Source organism: Oxyura jamaicensis, chromosome 3, assembly GCF_011077185.1.
Source record: "Oxyura jamaicensis isolate SHBP4307 breed ruddy duck chromosome 3, BPBGC_Ojam_1.0, whole genome shotgun sequence".
Taxonomy (NCBI): domain Eukaryota; kingdom Metazoa; phylum Chordata; class Aves; order Anseriformes; family Anatidae; genus Oxyura; species Oxyura jamaicensis.
The window spans coordinates 64,446,438-64,472,066 of record NC_048895.1 but is presented as its reverse complement, the minus strand read 5'-3'; the positions used below and the strand labels follow the sequence as shown (position 1 = coordinate 64,472,066).

Below are 25,629 nucleotides of genomic sequence, written 5' to 3'. Positions count from 1 at the left end.
TCTTCTCTTCTCTTCTCTTCTCTTCTCTTCTCTTCTCTTCTCTTCTCGATATTTAATTAAAAATATCACGCTTAAATCTCTAAAATATTCAGCTGATATCTTATTTTGTCCTTACTATATGTAAATACAGCCTGTAACTGTAAGCTTTTCAGCCTATATATTCTGTAACAGATAGTCCCTAGTGGCATTAAAGGAGCTGTAATCATGTAAAAATGTAATTAAGGATTTTTTTTTAGAAAAATACATGTACTTTTTTTTTAGATTGCCCATAATGGCTCCAGTGTGTAAACATGTAATTATGGAGTTTTCTTAAACACTTGCTATTTACTCAATAGTCTGTAAGGGCTACAGAAGGAGCTCTTTATTGCTTTGCAGATCATTGAACTTATAGACTGCATAATAGCTCCTTTGAAGCCAACATGTGCTATTTTAATATGGGTGCTGTGTGGAGTCCACATGCCCACATCCCATTTGAAAGAATAGTAAAATGATCATGTAATAGAAAAAGCAGTTGTTCCACACTATGGGAGTCTTCAAATGTTGTTTTGAAGAACAGAAACCCTTACTGATTTAGGAAGATAGGGTTTGGGGTTTTGTTAGGTATTCTCTGCCTTTTATTTTTAGCCTGTATGACCCATATCAACAATTTTGCAGCTAAGTAGCAGCTATCTGAATATAATGCTTCATAAAAGAAAATGTTGATATGATTTAACGGTTGAGACATGAAGAGACCAATTTTAATCTTTAGGAATCTGATGCTGTTGGACTTCTCAAGTGCTGGTATGGGAAAGTTGCCAACCTGTAAGGGTGATATCCAGAGTCTCTCTTTTCTGCCCGTTGTTACTGGTAGTAGTCAAGAGTGTTTTTGTCCTGATCAGTTTCCCAGTTTCACTCCTGGACCAGGTCTCTGAGGTACCTACCTGACAAACAGAGCACTGAGTCTTTGGGATTATACCCATAATAAGCCTCAGTGTCTCTTTCCAGGCCGGTGGTGAAGTGGGAGGAGAATTCAGGAACACTTTTCTGCTTTAATGGGGGAAAGAAGTGATGTGGAGATATACAGTAGAAACAAAGGGTCAGGAAGAAGCACCATGTTTGAAGCACTTGCTAATTGGAAGGGGAATCTAGCTGGCAGTTTTTGGCAGGGAAGAAAAGCATCCTGCAGGTGGTATGGAAACAAAGATGGAAGGAATTAAACCTCTTGTTAGTTCTTCATTGTATGTTTTTTTTTATGTGTTCTAAGAGATGGCAGCAAATACAACTTAGTTTAAACAAGCTATTTCTACACTAAAAAGGTGAGTATCGTGAAGACCTCAGTAGTATTCCTGAGTAGTGTGGGAACAGAAGATCAAAGCTTCCATTTCATAATTTCATTTAACTTCTCTGATGTGTAATTAGTTACATCCAGATGTCTGAGAAATTATATCTGAAGAGTAAAAGTGATACAAATTCTGAGTCTGACAAGACTAATGAGCTAAAAAGCAATGTACATTCTGATGACTGAGAAGAGGGTAATGTTCGCTTCTTCTTTCATAAGAGCTTGTGTCTACCAAGTGCCTCACAATACAATCAAACTTCATCTCAAAACAGCTCTTTTTGCAAGGGAAAAAAGATGGGTCATGTCAATGTGCATTGTAAATAGCTTAATTTTATGTGCAAGTTAAAAAGTTGCTCACAAATGAGGAGTGAATGAATTTAGAGAATAACTGTGCCTAAATATGAATGCTAGCATTCAAGTTAGAGAGTTTTAATTAAGATAAGAGTTCTTAAACTGCAGCAATCTGTTAGGATGTTTGAGATGAGTGTATTGTGAATGAAGAGTTTGCTCTAATGTCAACATGCATGTCAAAGTTAGATACAGCACCATGAATTAGGAATAACAACGCTGTCAAATTTTATGTATGTCTTTCATTTTATTTTTATGATGTAGCATAATGATGTTTCGTTAGCTGACTAATTTGTTGATGTTCTACTGTATACAAAAGGCCCATTAGATGCACCAACATAAAAACATTTTCTATCAGTCATTCACAGAAGAGTTTATTAAAAGGCAACATTGTGAATATCTGATTGGTTCCTAATCCAGTTTGTAGCTTGTTACCAGTGGCACTAATTGGCATTGACTCGGTAGAGATGAATAACATTCTCTCTCTTCTCGGCCCTTAACTGGCTTTTCCAGAGCCATCAAATCAGCATGCAGGTTGCTATGCTTTAACCTTTTATTGAAACTGTTTTGCTGATGAGACAGGGCTATACAGTCTAGAGCTCTTTCAGAATTGCACTCTTTTAAAAATATGTTTCACAATCATATGCAAGTAAAATATACAGAAAAGAGGTAAAAGAAGCCAACTCCTCGTCTACTCAGCTTTTTTTTTCTTCCCTTTGAACTGAAAAACACTAGGATTGAAAGTGAAATACTTAAAAACAAGGACATTTTAATCTTCAGACTTCTAAATCTATATCTCATAGGGAAAGGTGGGTAGATGACCATGTCTTTCGAGATTAAGTGCATCTGCATTACCTGTTACAAAGATTTTGTGGAGAGAGGAATGAAAAAAGCCAAAATCCCATTTTCCCCAGGAAACAGCATGTAAAATGGGGTTAAGGATTTAAAAATGACTTATTGAGATAAAGCTAGTTACAACTGCAGGAGAGGAGGGGTAATAGTAAGTTGATTTGTCCTCTGGAATTGTTTGTCCAGTTCAGACATCTGACTTAGGCTGAGATGAATTGTCCACAGGATAAACCTATTTCCATTGACCACAGGCAATGTAGATTTCCTAGTTTATATATAACCAACTTTGGGGGGGAGTTAAGTCAGATAATATAAATTTCACCATGACTGTTCACCATTACCTATGGAAGCCCTTGTGCGTCACTTTCAGTCTGTTGTTTACTGAATGTTTTGCTCAGAAATCTCCATAATCTGGTGTACAGCAACTTTTAGAAATTAATACTGTTGCAGTTTGTAAGACAAAGTAAGTCCTTGTATGTTCAGTATAAAACCTTAGTTACTACTGTGTCAATGTAAGAAGTGTTTCAAAATGCTTTGCAGTAGCACAGGTTGGTGGATAGTGTATAGAAAGCCTTTCATCCTAGCAACTAACATTTTACTAATCTGTTGTTTATTCCCAGACTGATTCTTCCTTCAAATACATGGATAAAATCATACTCTTTTCCCCATCTCCCAATTCTGTTAATACCCTTTTGTTTTGTAAGCAGCTCCAATAAAAGAGATAGAGTTGTATTTCCAATATCACTTCAATCGATCAGTGTTGAGGAGTGCTATTTGGGGATTACCTATTAAAAAATACAACAAAAAATAACGTGCAAAAAATAACTTCAACTTCACATTTGAAGTCCTCAGGCTGTGCCTGGTATCAAAATCCTATTTACAGCATATATAAGCACCAAAGCCATCTCTGATTTCTTCAACTTTTAAGTTTTGTGTCATTTTATTGAAGAGTATTTTTTAGCAGAGGGATAAAACTTCTCTTTGACATAAAATCTTTAGTAGCTCAAACTCAGGTATAGACAGGTGAAGCATCTTTTCCTTCACCTTGTAATAAAATAATTAGTGTCATGGGGCAAGTGTAGGCATGCTGAAATGTCTGCAGCCTAGGACACCCCAGTACATTGGACAGCAGCAGAAACACCGTGGCCACTGGGGTTCTCCTCAGGAGGGATGCTCTGCCCAGCTAACGAGGGGTCACAGAAACACCCTAAAGATGAGTAGGTAATGCTGCACATGTTAAGGATGATTCAGTCAGCCAGACCGATCTAGTGGGGAGATAGGCTGTCGTTAATCACGCCAAATGGTCAGTGTTGTGTAAGCTGGACTCATGTTTTGGAATTCATTCTTCCTCTTCTTCCTGCCCCCAGCTCCTTTTCCTTCATTTCTTCCCCTGCTACTAGAGACAAGTGGAGGATGGACTGGGGGAAGCAGCTGGGGACTGCTGGTCAGTTCACAGCATGTTGAGATCCAGCATCTCAACTCTGTCACTAAATCTTAGTCAAAGTCTGGAGAGCTTTTCTTACCCAAAGATTCACTCTGGTGATTTTGTTCCTATTTCTGCCTTATGCTCAGACTTGTTGGCCTCCTTATATAAAGTAATCTGTGCTTATTCATTTTACTTTAAACACTGTTGAGCACTTTGTTCTTTCTCTGGATCTTCCTTGCCTTTCCAGGTGTACTGATTTTCAAAATAGTTCACTACTGAGCTCCAGCCATGCAGCATATACATACCTCTCTCTTCATGACTTCCAAGTCTTGTGACTTGCCTGGGATTTCTAAGAAGCTAATGAATATATTGTTTCCTTGTGGGATATATTTCTCACCAGAGCATATTGTCGTTTTTATGAACTTATTAAAACCCCAAGACAAAAATCTGAACCTGTTGATGGAATAGGGGGATTAAAACCATTGCCCAGTGAATAATAAAAAGGTGTAATGAGCCTCTTCAGTTTTCTTAAGAGTCACGAAGAAAAGGACATAACAATATGGTACAATTAAAAAAAGGGGAAGCATCATCCTTCCGGTCACATTTGGAAAGCATTCTGAAACTGCCATTAATTATATTGATGGGTCTCATCAATATAATCAGCTGGGTCTCATCAATGATGGGATCAGCTGCAAAACTAGCAATGAAGTTTGCTGCACTGAGGGAAAAAAAAAAAAAAAAAAAAAGGTTAAAGCGTTATTGAAAGAGCCCCTTTATGAAATGGAAAGACTGGGAATAGAAAGATTTGCAATGGTGGCTTTTTAAAACTCAAACAAACAAACAAAACAAAACAAAAGGCTATCTTAGTAAACACTATCCAGACTTGCAGTAAGGTGCCTCAGTATGTACCTTCAGGTAGCTTGGTTGCCAGTCAGTTCTCATGGCATTGCTGTCACTCTGAGTTTAATTTAGTGGTCCGGGTCCTCTGGGACATTTTAACTGATGACAGTAAGGTCTAGGAAACAGTACCATCCAGACGAGTTGTGAATTTCTTGCAATGTACTCAGCAGCACTGACTAAGCAATAAGTTGTGGTGTGGGAGTACCAGCAATAAATCTGCACAGACATTTTCTGTCAGGATGGTTTTCAAGAAAAGATACTGCTTCATCAGAGTTCTGGTTTGGATGAAATTTAGAAAGTGAACCATATAAAAGCAACCACATTCTCTTATCCGGATATGTCTTCCTGGGATAGATGGTGTTCAAATACTTTCCTAGGAGTTAAAACTCGAGTTAGTGTCTATGCTGGGCTTAATTTAAAACTTGGTCTCACAAGTTTCAAGGAAGTGTTGAGATCTCAAGTCTATTTGCTGTTGAGTGTTCTTGCCTTAGTTTGTTCTAAGATTTTCTTTTAGTTCTAGTGCAGAATGTAGAAAGATTTTGAAACCTTGATGTTTTTTATGGAAGTAAAGTTCAGCTTCTCACCCCAGTCAGTATTTACCAGCTGGCATACAGCAGAGCAGTCCCAAAGCTGTATGTGCAACTTGCCAGGTGAAGAGCCAGTACAGATGGTGGCAGTCCTTACCTCCTTCTGTGCCACCTGGAACCTGGGGACAGCACAGGATCTCCATCAATGCTGTTGTTAATGCTCTTGAATGGGCATACATTTTGTTAACTATGTTTCAAAACTGTATGAGACTGGAAAGACTTGTAAACACTACTGAAGGAAAGAAAACGATTTGAAAAAAAAAAAAAAAGACAAACAAATGATGTCATCATTCAGTCTGACAGGGGAACAGCAATTTGTTTTTGAGCAATGTACCTGACACTGCTGTCACATCCTGGCTCAGGAAACTGACAGGTCAGTTCTACATATGGAGTACTGGGACATGGGAACAGTTGAGGCTGCTTTGAAGATATTGGTATATCTTCAATAGCTAGTCAAGGAACTCCCAAGCTTGGGCAGTATAGAAGAGTGAACTTTAGGCATTAAAAAATCCTGTGCAACATGGTTGAGCAGCAGGCAGAAAGAACCCTGTCTTCAGTTCTTGGCACCTGAGAAATTTGTAAACATTCTCACACAGTGTCAGTGACTATATATATATATTTAATTATATTTCTAAGGTTGATTTGTGAAAACAGGATAAAAATCTTAAATGGCATGGGCTTGATCTTTCATTAGGAATATGTAGAAGTTTGAGCTATTATAATTAATGAGTCATGTAGATTTACCACTAATGTGGTCTGGTGTGCATTTTTCTTTCCAAAATTCCTGTCATTAAACTGGAATGAGCCTTATCCTTTTTCTAGATTACTCATAGGCTTTGTAAGTGATTCTGTGCATGACTTGATTTCACCTCCAGCAGAGAATCAAGCATAAGTTAGATAGCTAAATGACCTAAGCAGGAGCAGATGGAAACACCAGTTTTAAGTTGGTCTCTTAATCTTCAGGTTGGCAAAGGTGCAGATATCATATGCACAACACAGCTAGGGAAGGAGCTGTGAGGTTCTTGTGAGAAACAGATGGTTGATCATGCCAGAGTATGTCTTTAAGTCCTTTACTCAGTTTCCTCTTTTCTGTTTTCCCTCTCTTCAATCCAAAATATCTACAATAGAATGTATGAAGAAGTCAACAGCTTTGTATGCTTGTGATCTGTCACATCAATGACAAATCTCAGTAATATAACTATATTAATCAGGAATATAATTAAAATAATAAAAAAAAAAGACATTATATAATTCCAGTGGAAGTTGAAAATTTCCATCTTCTTCAATTTTAAAGTTTATGTTCCTTCAACTTGCCTTCTTTCTAATCCTTTCACAAGGTTTCAGAATTTGATAATAAAAGCATTTACTTAGAGGGAGAAACAAAGCAAAACACCAAAATCCAAAACAAACAGACAAAAACAAACAAAACCAAATACTTTAGCTCCTTATATGACAAAACTTAATAGCAAGGTTCAATTAACCTGACCCAAGGTCTTTTTTTTTTTTTAAAAAAAAAAAAAGGCAAAAAATAAACTGCAGTTGATTCATCCTATCTGAAAGACATTAGTGTGTCCAGTGTTCAAAAATATGATCTGCTTTTAGGAAGGTCATTGTACCAGTCATTAGATATTTTCTGTTGAAACAAAAGTATTACATTTTAAAATCTTTTAGCTTAAACAAGCTGACCGTAGTCAGACAGGTTTTGCCTTTTTCCTCAACTCTCCACCTCTGTAATTAGGACAGGATTTGAAAATGAAATGACAGGCTTTGGAACTTACATCAAATCATAGGTGGAAGAAGGTAAAATAATTTGATACTGCCAAGGACTGTTGTCTCAAAAACAGTAGACAGCCAATGCAGCCCTGGTTGGATGGCTCAGACTGGGAGTTGGGTGAAATTCTTAAGCCACATAAAATCATCCTTGTTGATTGCTGAGCTTAAGGCTGCTGTGGTTCATTAAAGCATGAACCTCACCAAGAAGATCAGCTGGGCACTGTTGTGGCAGACTCCAGGTCAGGAGGACAAAGGGTCTGTAAGGAAAGCATTTCTCTGGAACAAATGTTGGCTTTTGAAGAAAGCATCAGATTTTATGTCCCAACAGCTGTTACCTGTTTTAGAAAACATAGTTGGGAAGAAGCCTGTAGTGTATTACTGATATCAAATATTCTATAAGAAAATGCTTCTCTGCTAAAAAAATAAAAATAGGAGCAAACACTTTAAACTGCTGTATTACTTAGAGCTAAATTGAACTAATGAGATATCATATATATTATCCAAGGAGTTTAATAAAAATATCATAGCAATTTGTGTAACTTGGAAAGAAAATTTTCCGCAAATGGAAGGAAAGATTATCCTCTAAATGCTGGGGGGAAAAACAAACAAACAAACAAAAAACACAGATAAGTGCAGGATCTATAAGTCCAGGACCTCTGCAACATATCTTAATAGACAATTGTAGTAAAGAGGTTTTGTGGTGTATACTTAAAACAATTATACCTAAGTAGACAAAGGCATGCCTTTCTAGCTCACACTCCAGAGTTTTTGCCTGTTCTGAATCAACACTAATTAGTACTTGTGCATTGCTTTGGGCATGAGAAGGACTAAATATCATTTTTAGGAAATACTATAACAAAAATGAGACATTAAATAAAAACAGGTAATGAAGGTATTTGGAATAGCAAAATAATACTGAAACATCTCACCTTTCAAAGACAAGAAAAGTGGATTTGACAAATACAGTGAGATACTTCTTATCACCAGGAAGAGTGGTCCTTCTATTAAAAACCAGTACCATACTAGATGTAGAAGGTGATTTTATACCACAAAAGGATCAAAACAGGGTCATATCCATGATCCATACAGAGAACACCAAAACAGCAATATTATTGATTAAGACTGCATTTCCTTTTTGATTCACATACTTGAAGTAATTGCTTGGAATATATATATATATATTTTCTTTTTGAGAGCACAATAAATTAAATATAACCCCTCTACACCTTAATGGCATAAAAACTGTGACACACACAATGAAAAAATAGAAATCTAATCTTTTTAACATTTCTCATTATATTGGCTAAACACAGCAATGAAGTGAGAGATAAAGTTAAAATGTGCTAAAAAATGAATGGTCAGAGAATATTACATGCATATCGCAATAAACATACTGTTTACAGTTTCTGATGTATATACTTAAAACATGCTGTTGAACCTGCTGATGGAAAAGATCCATTACACCTTTGCTGTGTGGACTTTTCAATGGAAATTTTGTTACACAGGGATAAATGGGTTTCCAATTGGTATTTCAGTAGGACATGACAAAAAGGATGCAAAGTATAAAGCATAAAACCAAAGTGTTAAAGGGCTTCCATGTAATCAATAACTATGCCTGCTAACTTCCTGTTAAGAAAGAATGTTGCAGAAATGTGGCATTATTTTTCCAGTTCTGGAATAAAGCTTGTGTTTAGACTCAGTTTTTTTTTGTTGTTGTTGCTGTTGTTTTTCAATAATTCTGTCAATGATATTAATACAGGATCTTGGTTATGTTTCTAAGTTAATTACTACTAAAAAATGGGCAAGTGAAGAGCATAAAACAGTTTTGTGCTTAATCCAGAGAGATTACTTTACAGTAAATATAATTTTTCAGTGAAAGAGCAGTAGGTGTCTTTTAGAAGCTACTGTGAGAAACATTTCCTATGACCTTTCCATAAATGTCTATTCTTTTAATTTTTGGCAATCTTTTCTGACAGTGATTTAAATGGGTGGTGCTTTCTAGAGTTGTCACAACTCTCCTGTAAAGGTACAAACTCTCAGCATAGAATAAACCCATTCTATATATCAATGGCACTCGCCTTTTGCTTTATCCTATACTTAGTTTTGAAGGACAAAATTAAAACCTTTACAAAGCAGAACTGGTTAAATGGAAAATTCTCAGAGCTGTCTGTGGGTTCATGTTTTCTCAGAAAAAAAAAAAAAAAGAACAACAAAAACAAACAAACAAAACAAACAAAAAATCCTATGCTTGAATAACCAACGATTCTTTAACTTTCATCCTGCTGCATTGAAACACATAGTAACCATATATTCTGGCTTCCAAGACAAATCTGCAGAATCTCTCTGTAGTTTCATGCAGACACCTGAGAACTTCTCACAGTTTTGTAATACTTACAACAGGATATAAGGATTTTTTTGGGGGTGGCTTTACACTAAAAGTAGATATAGATTCAGAAATAGAAGCCACTCCAGAGCTGTACACCTTTATAAGTACATAACAAAGCTGCCATGCCCTGCTTGACTGTTTTCACACTTGTCAGTACTTCTTCCTTTTCTTCCCCATATATAACTTAGATTCATGCAGAGAAATCAGTCTCTGATGTTAATGTTCCCTCCACTTCTACTCTCACCTGTTTGTGGATGATATGTGAATTTGAGAGTTTGACTTTCATAAAATTCTTCTCGTGATACACATTAGTGATCCATTAGCTTTAATCATTTGTTTAGCCCAAAATGGGTTTCCATTAGCACCCTTGTGGAAACTAAAATGGAAAAAATGATTTGCTCATGAAAGGCAGAAAAGGAGAAATTCAGAGAGATGAGTGCTTTTCTGATCTGTATATCTTTCTGATCAGCCAGCTTGAAAATAGCACTAAAAAAAAAAAAACTGTGGTCATTGAAAAAATCAGGATTGTAGACTACTCATGTGGCTTTCCCACATGCCTCTGTAGAGGTTTATTTCTTTAATTGCAAAGTGATTTTTTACAGAATTGTAGATATTCATGAAGTGTGAGATGTTATCTGGTAACAAGTCAGCCAATCTATCTAGTTTAACCCTCTTCCAACATGGTTATTTTTTCACAGTCAGTTGCCAAATGAGTTATGATGATAGCAGATGAATCAAGAATTTAATTTAAGAAAAGCATTCACGAGCCTTTCAAATGGCTTGGAAATGTTTTTCCTTCTCATTCTCAGAAATTACTTATTTATTTATTTTGTCACTTTACATAGTAAACTCAAATTTCAAGCTGTTCATAGACAATGAATGGAAAACATCTGCCTGTATACCATAACCTAATGGTTTTTCCTTCTAAGGTCTGTTATTTCCTGATACTAACCTTCTCCTTCATGTTCTTATTCTTTAAGCATCCTTAGTCAGAACTAGTCAGTGCACTTAGCCTGTGTACTAGTTTTTCTCCAGAGGGTTTACTGAATACATTTGTAGTAGTGATGTTTTGTTTACCTTGGGAGTGTGCTTTTGAAGTGGATCTCCTGTTCACTCCCACTTTCAGTGCTGTGGTTCATGGTATCGACTGGATAAAGCTAAACTAGGATTGCTAGGATTGCATGTAGGCTCTTGTTATGAAAACAAACTCAGGCCTAGATTAGAGCAAGTTGAAAGTGAAACCTCAAATGTATGGATATCTGGTCTTCAACACGAACTGTTTTGCTCTGCAAATCTCTTCCTATTTGTGTTCACTACTTGCTAGTGTAGATGTAGGCATTTAGTCCTGATTTAGTCACACCACGCCTAATGAAGTCTTATGCAGAAGGATTTGTTTTTAGAGAATACACCTGTGATTGGACTGGAATTATTTGGATTTCTGAATATCCCAAGCCGATGTATATAAAATGTTCTTTTAGTCTTCTTTTCAATTTCTTAAGTATTTTCAGTTTAATTTCTGTATTCTTACTATTGTTACCTTTTCTGTGCACGTTATAACTACTCTCCGGGGTATTCTAGATGCTTTATTGTTCATAGGGAGAAACATTTCAGGGCTGTATCAGGATATTCTACACTGCTGCTTTTCCCTCTTTTAAGCCATTATCAAGTTTTTTCTCATTTGACTTTAATTAATATTTTAACATCTCTGCTGTAGGACTGAGGCTCAAGACAATTGCACTCTAAGTCAGGCTGTACCACCAGGTTTACTGATGACCTTGGCCATGTCATTTACTAACCTTGGTGGCTGTTTCTGAGTCTCTGAGAGAAGAAAATATTTTTTTTGCTCAAATTTATTAAGTTTTGAGGTATATAAAAGTGCAGACAGAACCTTGATGCCCTATTTACTAGAGATTTTCAGCCAGCTTGTTGAACATATTCTGAAAAGGTAAAACAATAGCATTTTCTTGTATCCTAAGAAAATACATGATATTAAATTATAAATAAATCAAGACATAGGCAACTTACTATATTGTTGTGCTTTTCCTCTCCTGTGAGGATAAATTATAGATAATGTGAAGTCAGAGGGTGATTCTGATAAGAAGACTGCGAAGAATAAAATCAGATATTGGTATCATACAATAAAATTGACTGGAAGAGGATTGATAGTATTGATAGATGCTTCCTTTAAGTCTGGTCACTAGGCTTGTTATTTATCTAGGGAGAGAATTATGTAGATTACTCAGTGGTATAAACATTGTCATCTATGTACATATTTACTCATTTTTGTTGTTGTTTTTAATGGATACTTTGTGAAGTTAACAGTATAACTTTAAAGCCTTGCCTTTATCTTTATCTTGAAGGTGGAGCTGACTGAAAACATTACAGAACTAGGCAATGCTAAAATAAAGAAGCTGATGCTGGCAGAAACAAAAGCAGTCTTTTTATTATTATTTATTTTTTTATTTTTATTTTTTTTCCTCAGGAAAAATATTGTTACTGAAATAACATTTCAACAATAAAACATAAAAGTGATACACAGTGGGAGATCATTAAAAAGTATCCTGTCACTTGAATCAGACCATGTATTGTAATGCAGATTATATTGATTTGCTGCAAGTTTCAGACTGAAACTGAAGTCTCCCCCAAGTGAGCACAGGTACTAAATCTCTTTGAATTATGGTGGCAAGCAGCAGGGTAGTTGGTACAGTGTCTATTTTACCAAAAACTTGAGATCAGAAGGTTATTAGCAGGAGATTTTCAGACTTCTTTCTGAAAGCTCAATAAATTATTAACTAACTGTATTCATACTATTTGCAGTACTGCCCATGGATAGTTTTGTTTTGTTTTGTTTTCAAAAAAAAAGCAGTGCTGTGCTATGCCTTTATTTTTGTTGTAAAGCATAGTATTATTCATGTTGTTCCTTTCAAAGATTAAGAGACGTTATCTCAAGTAGAATCAAGATACCCTTTCCCAAAATCTAAATTTGAATCTTCCAGAGTATGGTTCCCTGCAATTACCAAGGCTGTAAGAACATTTTTTTGTTTCTTTTTGAAAATATCCTAAAGTGAATCAGTTTTACCTGGTAGATACTGCATCCTACATCCTTAAAGGATGGGAGCAGGAATAGGAAAAGCCATAAGACAGTTGTCATATGAAGGCTCTAGATGAGGCTGCTAGAATTATCCTCAAATGATCTGCTGTGACATTTTAAAGTATCAAATGTGAAAGTAAAGTTATCAGAGTTAATCTGATGATTTGGCATCATGCAAAATAGAGGTTTCCTGGCATTTAGGTGTAGTGATCTTTCATACATGTCCTGCCAACTGAAGCCCATTGCAGTACAGTATGTTCTGGTTTCCATGACAATTCACAAAAACTTCTGTGGGAACATACACCGAGGGTAATGAGGTGCTCTTGAGACAAGGGACAAAAGACTGAGTAAACCTACCCCTGCTGAAGGCCAGTAACAACGAGCCCAATTAATTTATGCTAGATCTCTTTAGGTTGTCCTACTAGAATGAAGCAACCTGATGGTCACAGAAATGGCCCCTGTGTGCAAGAAGTAACCGCAGCTGTAGCAGAGCAGGTAGTACTATGTGAATCTGCTTACAGACCCTAAAACGGTGGCATCCATTGAAGACTGAACTTAGGGAAGGGGAGGAAATTAAAGAGAGAATGAATCCAGGGCTTGTTACTGACATCCACTCTTGAAACCTCTGTCAAGGAGAAGTCAGTTGTGAAAGACAACAGGAAGAACATCTTCACTCAGATCAGCTCAAACCCTCACCAAGTTTCACTGCTGGGCTCTTTCCTCAGCTCTTTCCTCTGAAATTTCCTTAAAAATTGCATATCTGAGAGCTGGGAGTAGGGAGTGGAATGAGATCAGAATTGCTCAGAAGCTGGTGGTGATACCTTTGAGGATCACAACACCAGTACTAAAAACTACTGTAGATTTTCATCACTTTTCAGAGAAACTGCATTCATTTTCTGCTTTGCTTTGATGTATCATATTAGATCTGTCAGATTCTGTTTCACATTATAACTGGCTTTGAAAATATTATCTTACCATTTCTTTCCCTGGAAGACTTTCCAACTAAAGTGAAGGAGTTTGTTGTGATTTTATTTTTTAGCCTGATTTAGTGCTCTGAAGCAAGCTCTCTGTATTTGTATATTCTTGCTGTTATTGAATTTAGCTCTTCTAGAAGAATAGCTTTTCAGGCTGTGTCCCTATTGCAGAAGAGATCTGATGTGAGCATCTGCTCTCCTTCTGTGGCATTACTCTGTCAGCATGTTCACCTTACATCTCATGAAGCTGTCCTTAATCATAACGAACAGTTCTTTCTCAGAGATCTGTTTCTTCTTGGGCATTTTTGCTGTGCTTGTTGTGATGGTATGAAGTTGTAGAGATGGGATTTTTCTTGTGGCATTTTCTTAATTGGGATTTGGACTGAGTCTGCTATCTTGTGTCAAATAAACTAATGAGTATGGAACATGGTGCGGGCAGTTCAAATCATCATACAACTTTAAGTAGCCATTTTCTGTCAGTTCCTGTCAAAATTCTACCTCTTTATAATTTTGGAAGGATTTCTTATAAAATACCAAAAAACATAGCTGAGCTGTAGCCCCCATATTGTGCCAGAACTTTAGCTGAATGTGTGTTGCTTAGTACTGATATGGAGATTTTGCATAATTTGTGGATTTCTAAAGGGAAGGAGGGGAGATGTCTGACCAGGTGCAAGTCTGAAAACCTTTCAGCACTGTTGAATTAATGGTATTTCAATACAGGTCTCTGAACATTGATTGAAAGTAAGTTAAAAAGGATCACAGGAAGAACAAAATCTAAATTATGGACCTTAGCATAATAGGTTTGTTCTTAACAGGTTTAGATTTTTGTGCCTATAATGACATCCCCGGGGTTACACCTTTTTAAAGCTTTTTGTCTGAAAAGTTTTTACTGGTAGATTATGCAGTTTATTGGAAACACAAAGATGAGAGAATTATTAATATTTGAAAATGAGCATTCATGATTTGGATTTGTCTTCTCATAAGTGATATACTGTGTCCCAGTTTGTTTCACATTGTTTTTATTTTCTCCAATGTTGTTCAAAATCTGCTGGAGAAATATTCTTGCTCTTGTCTGTTTTTCAGGAGATGGGTGTCTTTACCAAATGTTAGATTTTCAGCACACTATGGGATCATGCCAAAAGTAATCATTGCCCTTTTTGGTGTTTGGATCCTGGATTTCAGTTAATTGCTGTTATGTTATTTATTACTGTATTTTAGAAGACTTAGTAATACATATGTACCATGGCCACAGCAGTTCTGGAGTGGAGATAAATTAATGGCAAATTCATGGAAGAGAGCTAACTGGCAAGTGGAGCCAGTGAATTCATCAGTCTAAATAACAGCTTAGGAAGGATTGTTCAATGTAGAGTTCATACAAAGCAGACTTAGACATGTCAGTAGAACAAATGGCATTAGGGATTTTTGTTCAGTAATTCTTTGATGTTCAAAAAGGTCAGCTCGATCTTCACAGTTGTAAGATATAAAGCCATTTCTGTAATCAACATTTTTTTTTCAGGCTCTCACCCCTGATAATGTGGAATCGCTTTGAGGAAGAAGTTCATATTTTAGATTCAGGTTTCCTGGATATCATATTTTGTCTGGCATGGTGTTAATTTAATTCTTAGAGCCTTGTAAGATGCTATGTTTTGGATTTTTGATAAAAATAAAGGTGATAACATACTAATGTTTTCAGTTGTTGCAGAAGCAGTACTCACACAGAGCCAAGAACTGTTCAGCTTCTTGTGCTGCCCTGCCAGCGAGGAGGATGGGGGTGCCCCAGGAGCTGGGAGGGAGTACAGCCAGGACAGGTGAATTAAACTGTCTAAAGGGACATCCCACACCATGTAGCATCAATGACATTATGCTGAGCAATAAAAGCTGGAGTAAAGAAGGGGGGTGGGGGGTGGGGGGAAGAGGGGGAAGGGAAGACATGACACATTTGGAGTGATGCCGTGATGCCCTTTTTCTTCCCAAAAAACTGTTACACATGATCAGCCCTGCTTTTCTGGAAGTGGCTGAACACCTGCCTGCCGATGCATGAATTCCTTGTTTTGTTTTGCCTGTGTGCCTGGCCTGTTGCTTTGTCTAGCAGGCTGTCTTTGTCTCAGCTCATGAGTTCTCTCCCTTTAACCTTTCCAAATCTCTCCCCCATCCCACCTGGGGAGAGTGAGTGGCTGGGTGGTGCTGAGCTGCCTGCTGTGGCTAAACCACAACATTGGAACATATTCATATAATCTGTCGTCACATCTGCCTCCTTTTCAGACATACAAACTGAGGTTCTTTTCACCCAGTAGATGCATAAGCTAGACATCTCACCCAAAGTGTCACTCAGTCCTTTTACCCAATTGAAAGAAACAACATCAAGCAGGGGCAAGTATCTCACATCCTTAAAATGAAATGAAGTATATTTCAGAGGTGCCTATTTATCTCCATTGATGATAGAAGATCCTAGTCTAGAGCACAGCTAGTCTTAGCTAAACTTTCAATATCTAACCTAGGTAGAATGATTCTATGCCTCTTGATCTTTACATTTAAGTTCACAATTTATCACTGAAGCTTCTCAGAACAGTCGAGCCGTGCAGTGAAATTTGAGGAACGTTTGTTAAAAAAAATCTAAGAGCCATTCAACCAGGAACTGAAAAGCACTTCTTTAGCTGGAGGTTAGGCATGTCCCCCATGTGAACCTTTCCTTAAAAATGTATGCTCTGGGCTCTGGAAGTAGTCTTTGAAAAACCATGTTCTTGAATTACCAGAGCTGTACCATATTGCTCTAAGAACACATTATTTAAGTGACGGAACTTAAAGGAACAGGTAAAGTAAGACCTGAAAGCTTAACTTACATTAGCTGTTGAAGCACTTGGAGAGATTCAAAAGAGATGAAGAGTGGCTTTGTAGACTGGAAACTGACCCAATAAAAAGGAAAGACAAAAACAGTCACTAGAGTCACATTGGCATATGTCACTTACTGATGGCCCTTTAATAAAAGATTCTGCAAGAGAGTCTGTCTGTAGTTCTTTTATTCTTTCAGTTTAGAGCATTAACTAGCAAAGTATGTGGAGATAGGAAGCTTTATGAAATGACTTTGCACTCAACAGAAGTTTTGCTCATGTGAAGGTGTTCAATGCTAGGTTGGATGGGGCCCTGGCCAACCTGATGTAGTGGGTGGCATCCCTGCCCATTGTAGTGGCATTGGAACTAGACAATCTCTAAGGTCCCTTCCAAACCAAAGCTGTTCTACGATTCTATGATTCTATGATTATTTTTAATTAATAAAGTGAAGGATACAATTTATCAGCTAAGAGTAGAGGTAGTAAAGCTGCTTTCTGAAGATAAAGTCTATTTTGAGAACTTGGTGTACATATTTTCGAAAAGGTAGAAGTATGTTAAGTACAAAACCCACAGTGCCTTTCCTAATGGGTTCTGACAGTTAAAATTGCTAGATCCTGAGAATGACATGCTTGCTTATTTGTTCACAGACCAGGTTTAAGACGTTCTTTTACTCGGGGCTCATAAAACAATCTGCATATTGATAAATGAGTTCTACAATATATTTTCACAGTTACTTTCTATAAATAAACAAAGTAACATTAAAATAAGGTAATAGCATCACCAAAGGTTTATGATAACTTCAGTATTTCTTTTCTTGTGGTAATTGTAGAAAAAAATGCTCAGTTATATAGACAATGAATTCTTTATGTATTTATGTTTTTAGAAGTCACTGTGTTTGCTCTTCCACCTGTACTGGAAGGCTACATGTAGCCCATGGCTGCACTTCTAGTATTAACCAAAAGCAGTTTTCCCAACTCTGTCATATTGGAGTTGTTTTTTTGCCTTTTTCCATGCAGGATATATTTTTAATACTGCCAGAACTTAACTGGAAGAATGCCCTCATATTCTGTTCCAAAAGTTAACAACCTCACTGTCAAAAAAAAAGAAAAAGAGTTCAAAACCATAGAAAAACATAATGTTATACCAGATTTTTTTTTTTTTTTTTTTTTTTTTTTTTTTTTTTTACTTCTGGTTTGCTTGTCAAAAGACTGGCACATTCTAAACGCAATTTCACTAGGCAGACACCTCAACTAAAATTTTAACTGACAGCCAAAAATATCAGTCTTGTCAATTTCATTTGTATTTCAAGTGAGTTGATATAGAAAATATTTGTGCATATATACGAAATTCTATGACTCTACTACTTGTTTGCTATCAACTGTACGAAGACTACAGTTCATCTTCCCTGTCTTGCCAATGTTCTAAAGTTAGTGTCAATAGCAGGGTCAACCTGAACTGATAGTTCAACAGAAAAATTAGGTAACAACAAAAAAAAATCTGCATAGCAAGGTAATCAAGCATAAGTATACTGGCAAGCTCTGCATGACATTTATTGAGATTAGACTTTGTAAAGTCCTGAACTATTTCTTGTTTGGTGAGTGGAAACAGTGTCAGTGCAGCTGTGTTTTGTAGTCTAGGTTACTAAAGGAGTTTTGATGTGTAACTAATCATAAAAGCAATGTTAATACTTTATGATTAATTTGAAGTTGATTAAATGGTAATTTGCTTTACAGAACATACAAAGAATCTGTGTAAGTGGCTACCATTTGTTCCAAAGTGCTCAAAATGTACAGCAATATCAGGAAAGCAAGCAACAGGAGAATGTTGGATGGAAAAGACAAACAACAGTGTTTGTCTGTACCCTCCTCCAGTATTTCTTACTCTTCTTTACTCTTCTCTATTGTTTTCTTTCTTTTTCTCTCTCTTTTTTTTTTTTTTTTTTTTTTTACCTCTTTTCAGATTTCCACTGACATCTTCATACTCATACCAATGTATTTTCTACCTGCTTTTACCTATTCCTATGCTTTAGTCCTAGATCTCTGCTTTTGAAGTGCCCTTTTGCAGTACAAATAGCAGATTGCTCACTTTTGGGAGAGGACTTTAGGCAGAATTTGAGAGAATAAGCAAAATTTGAATTTGAATTGCCTGCTTCTAAAGCAACACCTATAAAAGAGTTAAAGAATATAATAATTGGTTTATTCAGGGGGAATATAACTGGTTCATATGTACTCTTCTATCTTAAATAATGATTTTATTTTTAAAAAAATATTTTTGAGATGTATGACATTCTAAAAATTTGTATGCTGTTTCTGAAATTAATACAAAAGCTTTAGTGGCTGAGGCAGTAGATGTTTTAGTTTTTTAAAAGGTATTAAAAAACTGTGGCAAGGCATACCGTATATAAACTCTTCTGAAAACATTACTGAAGAGAACATTTATACACCATATTTTTGTCTTTCACCAGTCCTGGCAAATGGAAGATACTGGAGAATGCTGTAAACTATATCAAACTAAAAGTGGTAATCAGTCCATGAGTGTACCACATGCCATAGCTAAGTGAATCTGGAGCATCCTCTGGTAAAAGTGAGTCTTTCACCGAATATCTCTGCTTCAGATACTGATACTGTTAATTATCTCAAATTGATTGCATGGACTGTTCTTTCTGCATTGAATTACAGGCTGTCTTTAAGCATCCTCAGCACTCACTGCACTCACTCACTGTGCAGCTCTACAGTAGTGGTTTACTTTAGATGATCCACAGATTAGTTACCACATGCAATGCTACCTCCAGGAGAGCAAACAAGCACTTTCTAACAGAGCAACAAAACTAAGATCAAAAGACCAAAGGCTACAAATGTGAAGAGCATCGAGGAAAGTCAACAGTGACTGCCTCTGGATGCCTCTTCTGTCTTTAGTTAGCCTCTTCCTGTTTACTGACCAGCAAACCTCCTTCCTTTCTGCCATGCAAATAGTATTGTCATTGCTGCAACAGCTTTAAATGCAGTAGATTTTAATTTCCAAGCTGGCAGTTGGACAGTTGGACTACTGTTATTACCCTTGTTTTTATTTTTATTTTTTATTTTTTACTTTTTTTCACTCAAGACACTTTAGCTAATGGGAATTATATCAAAGGATTAAGTGAAAAACTGTCATTCATCTATTCTTGGTGTGTAAGATGGGTTCCTCACAGGCTGTCACTGAAGTACAGAAGGAATTTGTTTTCTTTGGATTTTTTCTTTTACTGCAATTATCTGAGGTATTAGTGGCTAATGAGATAGCACCACAAAATGACAAGAGGTGAATGAAAATCAGACACACAGTTCTTCTCACTGCTTGTAATGCTTGTGCCCAGTCTTAAAGCTGGTTCCTGATTCCCATTGGTTTCTAACAGTCCAGCAACAGGATGCAGCAGATTTCCCTGTCAGGTAAGAACCTAATGCATTTCAGGCTGGTCCAATAACTCAATTTATGGTTAACTCAATGCTTTTATGCTGGATTGAGGTACCTGCCTTTTTTGTCCAGCATGCTTCAGGGGCAGTCCAGTCCTAGAAGTAACCCTGCTGCTTACATTCTGTTGCCTCACTCTGGTGTACTTGCAAATCTGCTCAGTTACTGAACCTACCTTGACTTCAGATGATTTTTTGTTGGTCTCTTGAGGTGGAACTACCTCTTGATTATTGCTTAATCTCAGTTGATTTGCCCTGTGGCATTTGGCTCTACTGCAATGAGTTCTGAAATTTTTACTGGAAAACTCCTGAGACTTTTTTCATCAATGAGTTTTCACAGCAGAGTGACCCTATTGCCCTCTCCCAGCACATACTAAGTTTTCTTGAACCCTTGGTTTATGGTACATTTAAAATCATTTGCTGTCCTTATTCTGAATAAATTAAAGATGGTTTAGTCTATATATTTCTACATAGTGGCCATTTGTTCCAGTTACAGTTGTATGTATAAGGGAAGTTAAGAATTCCTTTAGTTCCCTAAATTTATCTTTTTGGAGGAGAAGTGAATGACCTTTATTAATGTAGTAGTATTGCACATTTTTCCTTTCCAAGAAGTTTCTTTGAAAGTAGAGCTACAGGCATAATATATCACTGTGACTAAGCATAATGAAATATCACTTTAACAAAAATTATTTTTAGTTGTCACCTAATGATCCCTACCTTTAGTTTAAGTACTCTCCTTGGAATAACATGAGATCATTTTTGCCTGAAGGCTATTTCTGTTAGATATGTTAAAAATACCTGTGATTTATATAAGCTAGCTTCTTTCCTTATGATTTTTGCCTATAGTACTTCAAACACTTTACATACTTCTAAAATGTATCGATTCATTTGACATCCTCTGGAAGTCAGATGTAATTATAAAAAATTGAAAGCATTTGTTTTCTGGAATACTTTTTTGAGCTATAGGAGGAATACGGTTATCATGCTAGAATGATATGATTCTGATATGGAATCTCATGAGGATTATGATGATAAGTGCATAATCTAATGCTAAATGCATTCTGACCCTTAAAAGACAATCAATGGATAGCCACAGTATGACACCTTAACATCAATTGACGAGTGAGCTTCATTTTTCTGATTTTTAAACTGCTGTTGATAACAATGAGATACTTTTCGTGTTCTTTGTAAAACAATATCCTTGGGTGGAAAGATGAAAATATGCAAATGGAAGATATTTTGAGTCTAAAAGCATAAATTTACACTAGGTCATCAAAAATGCACTACAAAGTTGTGCATTTGTGACTACAAGTTGTGCATAGTGACTACATATAAAGTGCTTATAAGGGCTGTCTAAACAGGGACAAATCTTCCTGTGTTTTTTTATTTGGAGATGGAAACAAATCCTTCTCTAATTCATTTGTGGGCTTGGGGGTTTCCTGCTTTTTCCTTTTTTTTTTTTCTTTTTTTCTTTCCTTTTTTTTTTTTTTTTTTTCCTCCACAGGTGGAGGAAATTCCAATTTTTCCAATTCCAATATTTTCCTCCAATAGGTGATAGATTAAAGAGATTACTAATTATTTTGTAAAGAGCTCTTCTGCTCTCTTTCATGACACTTAGTCCCCATTTAATGACATAGTTTTTGTTACCTGCATGGACTAAGCATGTGAGGAAAGAACGGTCAATATAAGGTATAATTTAATTTTGTAATTTGTAAATTTGCACAGATTAAAAACTTCACTTTTTTGAGGACGAATGAAAGGACTGGAATGATGATTTTATGGGAGTTACTGTTCTTGTTGAAGACAAATGTATTTGATTTGTAGTAGATTCTAGCAGTGTGTATTTATTTTAGATTTATTTGACACGTTAAAAAGCACCCATCCAAGGCTGGAAGTGCCTTTGACATTTATTGAAAATCCAAGCGTACTCTAAGCAATTGTTGTTTCTTTCCATAATTATACAGGACTCATAATTATACTTGGACTCAGCAAATCATGTATATAACTTCAAGTACACACTTAAATGCTCTGATGGCTAGGACAACTAGTCTACTACATGGCAGTGAGAAAGCATAAAAAGAAAAGTTCATATTCTCTTCTCTGTTTGAGACATTCTGGCAGGGCAAAGAAACCTGAAATTGGACAAATTTAACTATGTGGATGTGGGACCAACAGAGCCAGATTTTATTTCATGGTGTCTTAGAACAACGTTGAAGAAACAGGAGGAGTCATTTGGCAGGAACTCACCATCCTGCCACAGATCCTTTGGCTCTTACAGTATCTGGTGAAAATGAGATCAGATGGAGAAAGGACAAGTAAAGACCCAATGTGATCTATGAGAGCTTAGGATCTGATTCTGATTACGGAGTTATAAGGAATATCCTTACTCTTGCCTCAAGCATAGTTCAGACAAATGCAGTGTTACAATATTCAGAGTCAGGAAAAAGTGTCTCACAAAGACTGTTTATTGTACTACTTCCACAGCCTCTGCTTAAGCAGTATTAGATTAATGGCCAGATTTTCATTTCATTATTTATTTATTTATTAAGTTAGGAAAAAATATTTTCTGGTGTGATTCTTTGTAGACCTACCATATTCTCAGGGACCTAGATAAACACAAAATGATATTGAAAATCTAGTAAGTTGCCTGGAAGCTCATTGAAATGACAATTACTAATACCTCTAAAATTATAGTGCTGGTAGTTCATGTTGGACTGTCATGTAGTCAGGAATGTTTTCTCAGGTATGAATTCAGACACAGGAACTCAGACAATGTAGAACTTATTCAATATTAATCTATCACATTTATACTGCAGTTTCTTGGAAGCCAGTGCTGACATGTCTACATACTGTCCTGCTCTGTCCTGCATTCAAGCCTTGTATGTAAACCTACTTTTTTTCTAGAATTATTTTGAGAAGTTTCTGTAAACCTCTTGTGGGGATGGCCTCAAGTTGCACCAGGAGATCTTTAGGTTGGAAATGAGGAGACATTTCCTCTCAGAAAGAGTAGTCAGGCATTGGAACCAGTTGTCCAGGGAAGTGATGGAGTCACTGTCCCTGGGGGTGTTCAAGGAAAGGTTGGACCTGGCACTTAGGGAAATGGTTTAGTGGGTGACATTGGTAGTGGGGTGGTGGTTGGAACAGATGATCCTGAAGGTCTTTTCCAACCTTAACAATTCTTTGATTTTATGATTCTATTCTTTCATTTTTTTTAATTACTTGTTTTTTTTTTTTGTTTTTTTTTTTTTTTTGTTTTGTTTTGTTTTGTTTTGTTTTTTTCCTGCAGGGGTATGGCACTGCAGGATGAAGTACAGTATGAAAGTACAGCCATGGCAGAAAAGAAAGATATATTACTAAGTCTTGGAAAAAATAAAAATAAAACCACAAGCAAACAAACAAACAAACAAACAACAAAACCCCATAAAACTAATTTCTTACAGCTACAGGATGTTAATTTCTCAACCATGCCTGTAAGGAAGGGTTCCTAAGATGGGTCTGCTGAGCTGCAGTTGTTTATTAGGCAGCTGTTGGTGCCACATTGCCAGCTGCGGAGACTATCTGGCTTTTACTGTCCTCTCAAAGCAATAGAGTTTGATAAGGGAAGTCATGGGTAATTTTGAGAGTTGGTTATCATCCACTCATTGAAAAGTGTAATATGTAAAAGGATTCAGGAACCGGGGCTGGGAGTCCTTCAAGAGTTCTATAGTTATGGAAAGATCTGAGTGAGAAACAATTGTTCAGCAATCTATAAAACAAAAGTAGATTAAAAATAATGCTGTTCCAGCTCAGGATAAAAAGTCAACTTTTTACATTATTTTTTTCACAGAATTAAGCTGTTCTTGGTTTGAAATAAAATTAAATAATTCTATAATATCTATCAGTTTTGTCTACTTTTGCATTGCTATAGATAGATTAGCAACCCCCCCCCCAAAAAAAAAAAAAAAAAGTAAAAAAATGACATCAGACAAATGCATATTTCAGTCTAAGAAATTAAAAATAAAATTGTAGCTTTCTTTCTGGAGTTTTTGTTGTCAAAGGCAGGCTTTATTTAACTTGCATTTTCTTTCAAATAAATTCTTTAATAAAGATACTGTGTATCACCCTAGAAAGACTGCAAACTTTGTTGTTCTGGGATGAAGATATCCTATCTTTACCTTAAATGACATTGGACTGACTTTATTAGAAAACCCTGTCTTATGTATTGGTACAATATTTTCATTTGTTTAAAGGATTAAGAAAAGAGGTAGCAACTCAAGTGGAGCATCTAAGATGCAAAGATGTAAATAGTGGATACCAAGAAACAAATCCAGAAAATGAATCAAAGATGAGAATTCTTGTACTAGAATACTATAATTCTTATATCTGCAGGCCTTTTCAGTTTAATAAATACAGACAGATATTGCTTCAATAGTATTGATGTTAAGAGATGGAGACAATTGTATTCCACTATGTCCAAAGCCTGAAAGTATTTTTTTTTTTCCCAAAAAAGGAGATACTGTCAAGAAAGGAGATAAAAATGTAGCTATTTTGAAATGTTGAAGAGACTCTGGGTAGTATACTTTTATTCTCAATTTAATGAAATAAGCTATTGCCTATGCATCAATTAAAACACAAAATACATTAAAACACAAGGTAGATATAACAGCTTAATTGTTAGAATAAGGACTAAATAGCATGGTAGAAGCTGAAATAAAATCATAAGTTGATTTAGAAGTCTCAAACTAATGTCAATGCTTATTGCCATGTGGCGTAGATTAATATAAAACTGTTGCTTAGCAGTGTTTCTGCTTTCTTTATTTTACCTTTTCCTTCATCTTTTTTTTTTTTTTTTTTTTTTTTTTTTCCAGTAGTATGTAGTACTCTTGTAAAGCTGTATCACTTTCCTCTTGACACTATCTGCTGTAGCTGGAAAGTTTTTATGAGAGGGAAGTGCAGATGTTTTCATGGAGGCTCTTTGGGTAGTGTTTGCATGTAGAAGATACATGCTAATCCCCCTCCCGCAATCTTATCTCTTTAGATCCTTAAAATAGCATGTAAAAATAAGCAGATGCAAATACTTGAGAATACATAGGGAAGCCTATGGAAAAGAGAAAAGAACTCCATTATATAGATTTCCAAGTGGCTACATAGCTACTAACAGATTTTCCACAATAAATGTTTGCAAAAGTTATGAAACAGAAGAGTAGGTGAGCTCAAGAGGAGGAAGAATTTAATAATGAACAGTATGAAAATGATACAGACATTTGTCCTATTGTCTAAAAACTTAGGCAGGGTTAACTTCTGATATATAGGTACTGCAGGAAAGTAGAGGTGGCCACAACTGTCATGGAGATCTGCTCACAACTATTCCTTCAAATGAGGATTGCCAAAACCAGTAAAGTGTCTCAAAACAGAAAACTCAAGATTTACTAGGCAAAATGGCTTAGAATAAAGGATTTGACATCAAATCTTCCTTACCTCTCCTCCCCTCCCAGCCCACTCTGCTTGTAGAGTGGATACTGCTCTGCTGTCATTCCAGCAATTTTCATCAGCTTTCTGAGTTACAACAAATTCTGCATTGTTTCTTCTGAACCTCTAGAAAAGTCTCTTTTTTATCATCAGCTCTGAGGTTTGGCTTTCAGCCTCTTCCCTGCTTGTCTCAGGAGTCTCTTAATCTTTGCTTTTGCTGGAGGCACCTAGCTTTGCTGTGTCTGCTCTGCTGC

At 36.2% G+C, this 25,629-nt stretch overlaps 1 protein-coding gene across 3 annotated transcripts in view; it reads left to right on the top strand.

Annotated features, from left to right (window-relative positions):
* The window catches only part of NKAIN2 (sodium/potassium transporting ATPase interacting 2), a 566,015-nt gene that overhangs the window by 34,614 nt on the left and 505,772 nt on the right, over window positions 1-25,629 (top strand). Inside the window, exon 1 of one of the 3 annotated variants that reach the window (XM_035320507.1) lies at window positions 19,841-19,906. The exons of the other annotated variants lie outside the window; for them this stretch is intronic. The gene's annotated coding sequence lies outside the window, so the exon portion shown is untranslated. Of the gene's footprint in view, window positions 1-19,840; window positions 19,907-25,629 lie in introns of those variants that run through there. 3 annotated transcript variants of the gene reach the window in all.